This window comes from Psammomys obesus, unplaced genomic scaffold (assembly GCF_907164565.1).
Source record: "Psammomys obesus unplaced genomic scaffold, mPsaObe1.curated_primary_1811, whole genome shotgun sequence".
In the NCBI taxonomy this organism is placed as follows: Eukaryota; Metazoa; Chordata; class Mammalia; order Rodentia; family Muridae; genus Psammomys; species Psammomys obesus.
The window spans coordinates 13,734,772-13,744,060 of record NW_026592890.1 but is presented as its reverse complement, the minus strand read 5'-3'; the positions used below and the strand labels follow the sequence as shown (position 1 = coordinate 13,744,060).

General features: G+C 46.0%; 1 pseudogene; it reads left to right on the top strand.

Annotated features, from left to right (window-relative positions):
* Nucleotides 1–364: 364 nt before the first annotated feature.
* On the top strand, nucleotides 365–731 carry LOC129683245 (40S ribosomal protein S26-like; annotated as a pseudogene).
* The last annotated feature ends 8,558 nt before the right edge of the window (nucleotides 732–9,289 follow it).

The following is a 9,289-nucleotide window of genomic DNA, read 5'->3' as shown; positions in this document are numbered from 1 at the left end:
GGTGCCATCTTTTCCCTTGAAGAGGCTGTTTGGTCTCTATTTCTTCTTAGCTGGCACAGCTGCCATGTTGCTTCCTTGCCAGCAGCAGGCAGGGCTGTGGAAGAGAGCAATTTCCTCCAGACCCTGCCTCCATGCAGACAGGGTGTCCCACCCTGCTACCTTCATCCTCTCTCCCTGGCCTTGAACTTCCTGGCCTGCTTTCTCATGTCCTTCAGAACCCTAGCTAGCCAGAGCGTAGGGATGAATGTGGTGGCCCGTCAGTGAGCCTTGCCAGATGTCCTCCTTGTCAAGGCTGTGGGAGTTCACAGGGTGGATTAAGAATTTCTTTGTGCTCTCTCGGGTCTTGACTCCAAGATGACCCAAAAAAAGAAGATACAACGGTCGAGCTAAAAAGGGCCACGGCCATGTGCAGCCAATTCGCTGCACGAACTGCGCCCGCTGCGAACCCAGGGACAAGGCTATTAAGAAGTTCGTCATTCGGAACACTGTAGAGGCCACAGCTGTGAGGGACGTATCGAAGCAAGTGTCTTCGACGCTTAAGTGCTTCCTAAACTCTATGTCGAGCTGCATTACTGCGTCAGGCTGCGCCATTCACAGCAAGGTGGTTAGGAATTGATCCCGTGAGGCCCGGAAGGACCGAACACCTCCACCACGATTTAGACCTGCTGGTGCTGCACCACGACCTCCACCAAAGCCCATGTGAAGACAAAGGCGTTGGTGACAGAGGGACAGAGAAAAAATAGTCTGGACAAATAAAATGGAAGTTATACTTAAAAAAAAATAACTTGTTTGGTTTGATAAGCAATGGGTCAGCCTGAGGCATTTCTAGAGCCATCTTCAAGGCCCTACACCCCTTAGCCTGCCATGCTTCTTCACTGTTGTGACCACATAACTTACAGGAGTAGTTCCCAGCTGTCCCTTCTTTGAACAGGCGGGAGCTGCTTCCCACAGCAGCATCTGCAGGGCCTGGCACATAAAGATGAGCCATGAGACGGGTGGTGTCCTCAGCTCTCTCTCTGCCTTTCATTCTTCCCTCCCTCCTTGATTTCTTACTTAGTGGAACTGGAATGGTGACCAGCTCACAGTTTTGAGCTACTATTGAGATACTGGTAGTGAAAGCTCAGGTTCTAAAGCCCACAACAAGGGTGTCTGAAATTGCAGGGGGTCAGGAGAGACCCAGAGGAACTGACCTTTCGCATGATGAGGGGATGCCCTCCTTCCACAACCTCGAGGTGCCCATTGTATACTCTCCCCAGAGTCTTAGCTCCACTTGACACCACACTGTGTATCATGCTGGCCTGGAGCCCAGACCTTCACTTCAGTCTGGCCAAAGATAAAAATATGACTTTCATCTTCACCTTTAAATCACAAAGCTCAGAGTTTCTGACAGAGGCCAGCTCTGCCCTGGGGGCTTGCCCAGCACTGTGGCTGGAAAGTGCTCTGGGCGTTTGCAGAACCTCAGGAGCAGAGACCACAGCTGAGACCCGTGCTGAGTCCCTGGCTAGGAAGAGAGGGGTTGGGTGTCTGAGACGTAATGGCTCGGACTTCCGGCCAGACGTTGTTCCACTGAAAACATGAACTCCGTATACAAAGTGAGTCTTTATAACACACACTTGGAAATCTCACTACCTCTACTCCTTACACAACCCTGGCAACATAAGCAACCAAGACACACGATAGAACAGGTTATTTACATATGTGTTATGCACATGCGCACACAGGCATGATGCATACGTGTGGCGCGCACATGGGTGTATGCTGCGTCTGAGGCACATTTGCTCATCCAGTGGCATTTCCTGAATCATTTCTGGGCACGAAAAACTGTGGCAGGAGCCAAAAACATGGGTACACAACACTGACAATGCTCTAACTCTCCTAGGTTGGCATTCTAGAAGAGTGTATTCAGATATCTATGAGGGGCAAAGAATACGGATTATAAGAAAAATAAATAAATTAGATGCCCAAATACTTTTGCTTACAGGTAATTTAGTTTTTGAGACAGGCTCTCACTATGACACCCAGTCTTGTCTTGACCTCACTGTAGAGCCTGGACTGGCCTTGAATTTATGATTCTCTTTGCCTCAGCCTCTCAACTTCCGAGATTACAGAAACATGCCATCACACCAGGCTCGATGGACACATTACTTTTTGAACTATTAATAGAAAGCCTTGTGCCTTATTCTTCTTGAGAGTGTACAGAATTGAACTTGGGGCTTTGCACATGATAGGCAATGCCAGGACCATTGGGTCATAGCCCAATAATAAACTCAATACCCTCTATTACAACCAAAAGTCCAGGAGCTCTAAGATCTAATCACCCAGGTGTTTGAGCACCCACTTAAGCTCCTCCAAAATCACTACTCAGAAGAAAGTGTTATATTGATCCAGTTTAATAAGTTTTTTTTTTTTTTTTTTTTTTTTTTTTTTGGTGTGGTCTGAATTTCAAAGCATTAAGGCAAATTGGAGTCAACAAGTCTTAGTTCTAATTGAGAAAAGCTGACCTCTGCATTCCTCTGTGCTGTGTGGAATAACAGCTCTTGTGCTGGACATTGCCTAGAATGACTCCATCTTATAACTTGGCATGAGTTATTCTATTCTGAGATACACGTGACAAGAAAGAGTGACTTTACATCTTGTTTACACAAGCAGTTACCATCTGCCAGCACGCCAGGAGGCACAAACTGATAAGAAAGGACACTTGAAATATATCAAATCATGGTCAGATACAGGCACATGAATGCATCAGCCATACCAGATGGGAAAACCTTCACCTGAACACTGAGAAAAGGAGACTCTAAAGACTTCGATGTGGCATGTGGCAGCCATTCTCACTCGTCACCGGGTCACTTCTGCTTCTGTCCCCAGAGTCCAGCAGTCTCCTCTGTCCATGTCCCTCAGCCCACTCCAAAGTGTTGCTGAGCAGCCTGCCTCCTGGACCTGTATGTATATGTATACATATATGCATTATATCTATGCATATATGTAAATATAACATACATTTACATATTACACACATATGTGCTGTTACATATAATGTACATGCACATGCATGTTATACACACAAACATATATATACATACATTCCTAAATATATTAATCTAACCTCCTCAGTGTGCATAATGTTCTTCCTATATATATTTTGGGGATGACCATTCGGTATTAGATAAACAGTTGGTGCGCTATTCCCAGCGAGTAAGACTGTTTTTTCCGTTCTCAGCCTTCTTTAGTTGCCTGTAGTTCTTGTGTAGAGATAAGGCCTTCTGGGCTACCTGGCCTCCACATTAGCGTGTCTACTGTTATTGTCCTTGTTTGGCTCATGTTTAAGCAATTGTGTTGGTGAGATGTTATGGATGTAGCTTCTAACATTCCTAGGAGGTACAATCTCACAGCAAACTCCCTGATCCTGTGGATTTTCACAGTCTTTTTACCCTCTCTTCAGCAATGATCTCTGAGCCTTAGGTGAAGAAATTGTATTGATCTGTTGGGTCTGGGCTCCATAATTCTGCATTTTGATTGGTTCCAGTTTTATGTAATAGTCTCCATCTGTTGCAAAGAGAAGTTTACTTGATAAAGAGTGAGTGCTATCCTTATCTGTGGTTATAAAGACAAATATTTAGAATGTAGTTAGGGATTATGATGGTTTAGTAATGTAGTGGGTGTAGGTTTTTTTCCCCTATGAGCCATTATTTCATTAGCCCTCTGTAGTGAGCCCTCTGTAGTGTTGGCTAGGTTCCATGAACAAGCTTGATTTTTCTCTGTTCTAAGTCCAACAGAGAGCTATTGGTTACTGCCAAGGTATGCATGCCACTAATGCATAACCTTTAGGGTTATTGTGCCATGCTGGCATTGCTGCAGTGCATAGACCTTTAGGCTGGGTAGGACTGTTGGTTGCCTCTCTTATTTGGAAGTTTGCATGGTGCCTTTTGGTACTATGAGAGCTAGTCTTCAGAGAGAAGGCTTTCAGGGAAGTTCCATCTCAGGGGTCTTTGGATTCTGTGTCTGAAATGTGTTGTGTCTTTAGCAACAGGAACTTTACCTTCCATCTCCAGGGGAAACCTGTAATGTTTTTGGGGTCTCCTGGAAAACCTTGGCCAACAATTCAAAAGAGGGCTTCTCATGCCATGTGTTGGGGTTTTTGTTAGTTTTCGGCTCTTGGAGGGATGTCAGCATGTCAACACAGATGGGAAATTTTCATTTCCTGTATACACATTTATTTATACATTGACTCATTTGTATGATAGGCATTCTTGGTAGATAGCTAATAGTATAATTCCTTATGACTTTCCCTGACATCCCTACTGTTATTTCCCTCCTTCATCTCTTTTGTATTTATCTCCCTCTCTGCTTCCTAAATAGAGTCCCTTCCTAAAATGTCTCATCTGGCCCTATACAGATTTTTTTTTTCTTTTGCACCTTTATCATCTTTCTTCCTCTCTGGATTCTATAGCCCCGTTAACCCTTTCTTGGCCATTTTCTAACTTGCATATTTGTATATTATTCTGTGAAGTGTAATGTATGACAGTTGCTATTAGTAACTACAATTGGAATAAAAGAATCTTGTTTACCAGCAATCAACTATGAAAAGAAATTATGATTATTTGGCAAACCACAACCGGTAAAACTGGCCTACCTGGCTTATGCATTTATATTGTTATTCAATATTCTGATATTGTGGAAAGACATAACATGCCTGTCTATGTTTTTGACATAGTAAACTCACAACTCCCCCTTGGGGGTGAAACCAATAAGCCAAGCGATAAAGGAATGTGGAAATGGTTCTGTTTGAGCTAAGCTTTTCTCTTTGTGGATTTGTGGTAGCTGCTTCCTTTGGACTGGACGTGACCTTTACCATCTCAGATTAGCTAAAATGACCCTTGTCCATGGGATAATAATAGGCTATGAGATCTAGCCTACCAAGGTTCCCTTGCAGAGGGAGGGAGATCTCTCTAGGGGCTCACCAGATCCTCACAGGCCCCTCCTTCCCTAATGTAATCAGCAAATAGCTAACTGGATAGGACTTAGTGATCCTCTCTGTAAGTAGCCCAGGGGACTTCCCCAAAGGGCAATTGCCTTTGAGTCATCTTCATTCCTCAACTAACCCCAGTAAACGCAGGGGTCCACAAACTGGTGGACCCACCTAGTGAAGAGATGTTTCTTTAAATCTCCTCGGGGAAAAGTCATTGGGGAGAGACCACACCTTGACACAGGGTAAGGGTTATTGATGCAAAACACTCAAAACACTGGCAAAGGGAATAAGAAACAGCTTATTCGGAGACAAATAGGAATGACTAAGTTGGGTTGCCCTCAATGGCATGTTCAACGGTGGAAGAAATCACACATGCTAATGTTGGTCACAGAACAGAACGTTATCTATTTTATTCACCTTCTAATACATTAGGATACTGGGAGATCTCTGTTAAAGTTTCAGATGTTATCTGGTTACACTCTGAGCTTTGTGTTGACGGAAGCTAATGGTTTCCTAGGTTAACACACTCCAAGATTTTTTTCTTTCTGGTGCCCTAAAGAGTGTTAGGTCAGATACAGGTAGGAAAATGGCTATTACAGGGGCTACAGATAGCCCAAGATAATTCTGGCTCTGGATCTGCAGCATTCCAACTCTACCCACTTAGGAAGTTCTTGTTAGCCTGCAGAATCCTAAACAAAGGAATGGCTCTCTCAGGAATTTCAGTCCACAGTGGTGGGGGTGGGGCAGCAGCTCCCTGACCCGAATTCTAGGCAGTAGAAAAACTGTAATCAGCTGTGCTTTTCCAACTCAACGGCTCACAGACTCCAGCTACATTTCATGACTGAAACACAGGGTTGGTTTTGACTAAGGAGTTACTAGGGATATACACTTAAAGGATCCAGACACTGGGCTTCCTGCAAGGGTTTTTCCTCCCCACACCATCTCCAGCCTGAGCCTCAGTGAACAAGTTGGCAGACACAAGGGAAATGCACTTGGGGACACATATTTCTTCCTTCTCTTTTTATCTTTTTTAGGTTTTGTTTGTTTGGTTGGTTGGTTGGTTGGTTTTTCTTTTTTTGTTGTTGGGGTTTTTTGTTTTGTTTCATTTTGTTTGTTTGTGTGAGACAGGGTTTTTCTGTGTAACAGAGCTCTTGCTTTGTAGACCAGGCTGGCCTTGAACTCACAGAGATCTGCCTGCCTCTGCCTTCCAAGTGCTGGGATTAAAGGCATGCGCCACCACAACTGGCCAGGGGACACATATTTCTAAGTGACTCGTGTGCTGAACTGCAATGTTTCAGGAACCCTACTGGTATGCTACAGAAAGGTGTGTGTGTGTGTGTGTGCGCGCGCGCGCGCGCGCGCGCACGCTCACGCACGCGCAAGGGACCGGAAGTCCTGGATGAACTCTCTCATACCCTACAAACACAAACAGCATTTCTGGGACCATGGCCCTGACAGGTTACAAACATGGCTATCTCATTTTTTATTCTCCTGGTAGCTCTCCCCACTGTCTTCACCAGAGTCTTCCTGTTGGTCTGTGGTAGCGTTTTCATATCATAGTATGCCCAGGACAGGGACACATTAGAAGATAAAAGGGAGAAAGGCGCTGCTGTGCGGTGGGGCTTAATAAACAGCAACCAAGGAAGCCTCCTCATTATCCCCCAGGACGGGGCCAGTGGGTGGTGCTGATGGAGTTAACCGGCTGCTTACATAAAGAAGTCATTTGAGAGATTTCTAGGGTAACTGGGGTGAAAAATTACAAACAGCGTCTATTTAGAGTATAAACTCCTGCTGCTTAGTTACGGGGCAGAGAGCGGGTCTCCAAGATGCTCTGTGAGAGGAACAAAAAGAAAAAAAACAAAACAAAACAAAATAAACAAGGGCATCGTGTGTCCAGCAGAGGGAGGTGGAGCCTGGCACAGTCCCAGGTGTTGGCCTTTTGTCATGCAAATCCGAGGCGGGCGCTTCCAGGTTTTCACCTGAGGCCCCTGCCCTGGTGGAACTGAGTATCCTTGGTAACTCTGGGAATGCCGCTGGCTCGACTCATTAACACACCTGGCACAGCAGTCTGCTGTGACCATCTGCTCAGCATACTCTGAATTTCATTTAAAAAAAATATCGAAGCAGAGGGCCCCAAACATGGCGGTTCCTTGCTGTCAGACCCCCCCCCCCCCCATGGCCTTGTCTGCGGGGCTCTCTGGGGCTGCCTCCCCGCCACCACACTGCAATCCTAGCTTTGCTGTGGGCTGGCATCACTGGCCAGGCTTCTGCGGAGTTTCAGTGTTGTTTTGATGTACACTCTTGTTGAGAGAGGCTAAGATGCTTGGTGTTACAATGAGACACACACCCCCACCCCCACTTTTTTGGCAAAAGTACAGCCTCTGCTTATGCTGGGAACTCCTTAGGACAAAGCTGGCTCATCTCCCGGCTCACAGAGGTTTCTGTGGCCACCTGGTCACAGTGACACACTGAAGGCTTCTCTATCAGCTCTTGGCTTCTCTCTGAGCACTGGGCTGGTGGTGGTGCCTGCCCTGGACCTTACCTACTTGGAGCATCCCTGGCTTTAGTCAGCACTATACCACAGCGGCAGCCAGCGGAACAAGGGTGCTCATGCTACTGCTACCAAATGCAGCGATTCCAAATACCTTTTAACGTAAGGACACAAAACCACCCACTTCTAGGTCGTTCTTCAGGAATGTAGAGGTCTATAAGTGTAGAGGTTCTTCAGAGGCTGTTGGTAGAACACAAAAACTAGAGGAAAACAAATAAACTAAAACAACTCTAGAAAAACGTGTGGCTTTACCTTTCAAGGAAATTGAAGACTTTCAGGTGGGCACGTAAAGGATGATGGCCGGATGCCTGAAAAGTTCTTAACACAAACACACACACACACACACACACACACACACACGGGGAGGGGGCTATGTGGGCAGATAAAATGGCTCAGCAGATAAAGGTACCATCCAGCCTGATAACCCGAGTTTGATTCTCAGAATCCACAGAGTAGAAGAGAACCAGCTCCCACAGTGTACCAAGCACAGACATGGGCGCACATACCCATAAGTGTAGTAAAACAAACAAAGGGCTATGCTTATTACTTCTTTAAACACATTTAAAAATAATTTTAAAAATATACAGTAAAGTTCTTAGAAAATACTTAAAATGTAACATAGAACACAACCATCAAAGCAGCAGGCGCCAGAGGTGATACAGGGCTGTTCCCCATCTCCTGCAGTGTCAATGAGGTCCGGCTCCACACTGTGAGTCACAGAGAGGCCTGGCAGCCAGCTCAGCCTGCTCGGCCTACCCTGGCTGCTCCAAGCAGCAGCTTTCACCAATCAGTGAGCTTCTGGGGCTTCGCTTGGTCTTACTCTCTTTTTCCAAAGTTCAGTTTGGGTTTCCAGTGAAACACTTTGAGAAGTCCCAATGCCTGAATCTGTCTGTCATCAACAGACTCTGCTGAGGCTGCACAGCTGGTGAGGTCTGTGGATGGAAGGGCTCATCCACACAGGAGGCAAGCTGAGAGCACCTCAGCCCACCCCTAGGGGTCCATGCCAGACACAGCTGTTCTTCCCAGGATGCTAAGTGCCACCTGCCACCCAAATCCCTCTACGTCTCTTCAAGGCCATGGTTCCAGCCTTATCTGTGGTCATGGCACTCAAGGCCCTGCATCTGTGACCACCCTGTTCTGTATCTTTCTTGGCCCAGGCAAGAAAATACTCCACCTCATTCAATGCTTTTCTTGCCCCAACTCAGCAGCAAAATCTGGTGAAAGAAATAATCTCTAAAAAGGTATTTGATTCATCAAATCTTTTATAGAGGCAAGACAGCTTCTCTTCAGTTCGCCTGTACTGGAACGTAGTCTCCAAGGGAGGAAGATCCCCATATTTGAGCACTGCTCATTTTCCCATCTGTCTTACGTGTCACAGAATGTTTCCTGAGTGTCTGCCTTGGACTATGCCCCACTTTCAGACAGACAAGTGGTCAATTCTGCATTGCATTGTGACTCAAGGGCGTTCAGGTAGAGTGACAGAGATGCTGCCTGAAAAAAGTGACTCTCAGGCTGGGTGTGGTGGTGCACACCTTTAATCTCAGCACTCAGGAGGCAGAGGCAGGGGGATCTCTGTGAATTTGAAGTGAACCTGGTCTGCATACTGAATTCCAGGACAGCGAGGGCTACATAGAGAGACCCTGTTTCAAAAAGCTAGAAAAGAAGAGAGAGGGAGGGAGGGAAGGATGAAGGAAGGGAAAAGAAAGGAAGAAGAAAGGAAAGAAAAAGGAAGGAAGGAAGGAAGGAAGGAAGGAAGGAAGGAAGGAAGGAAG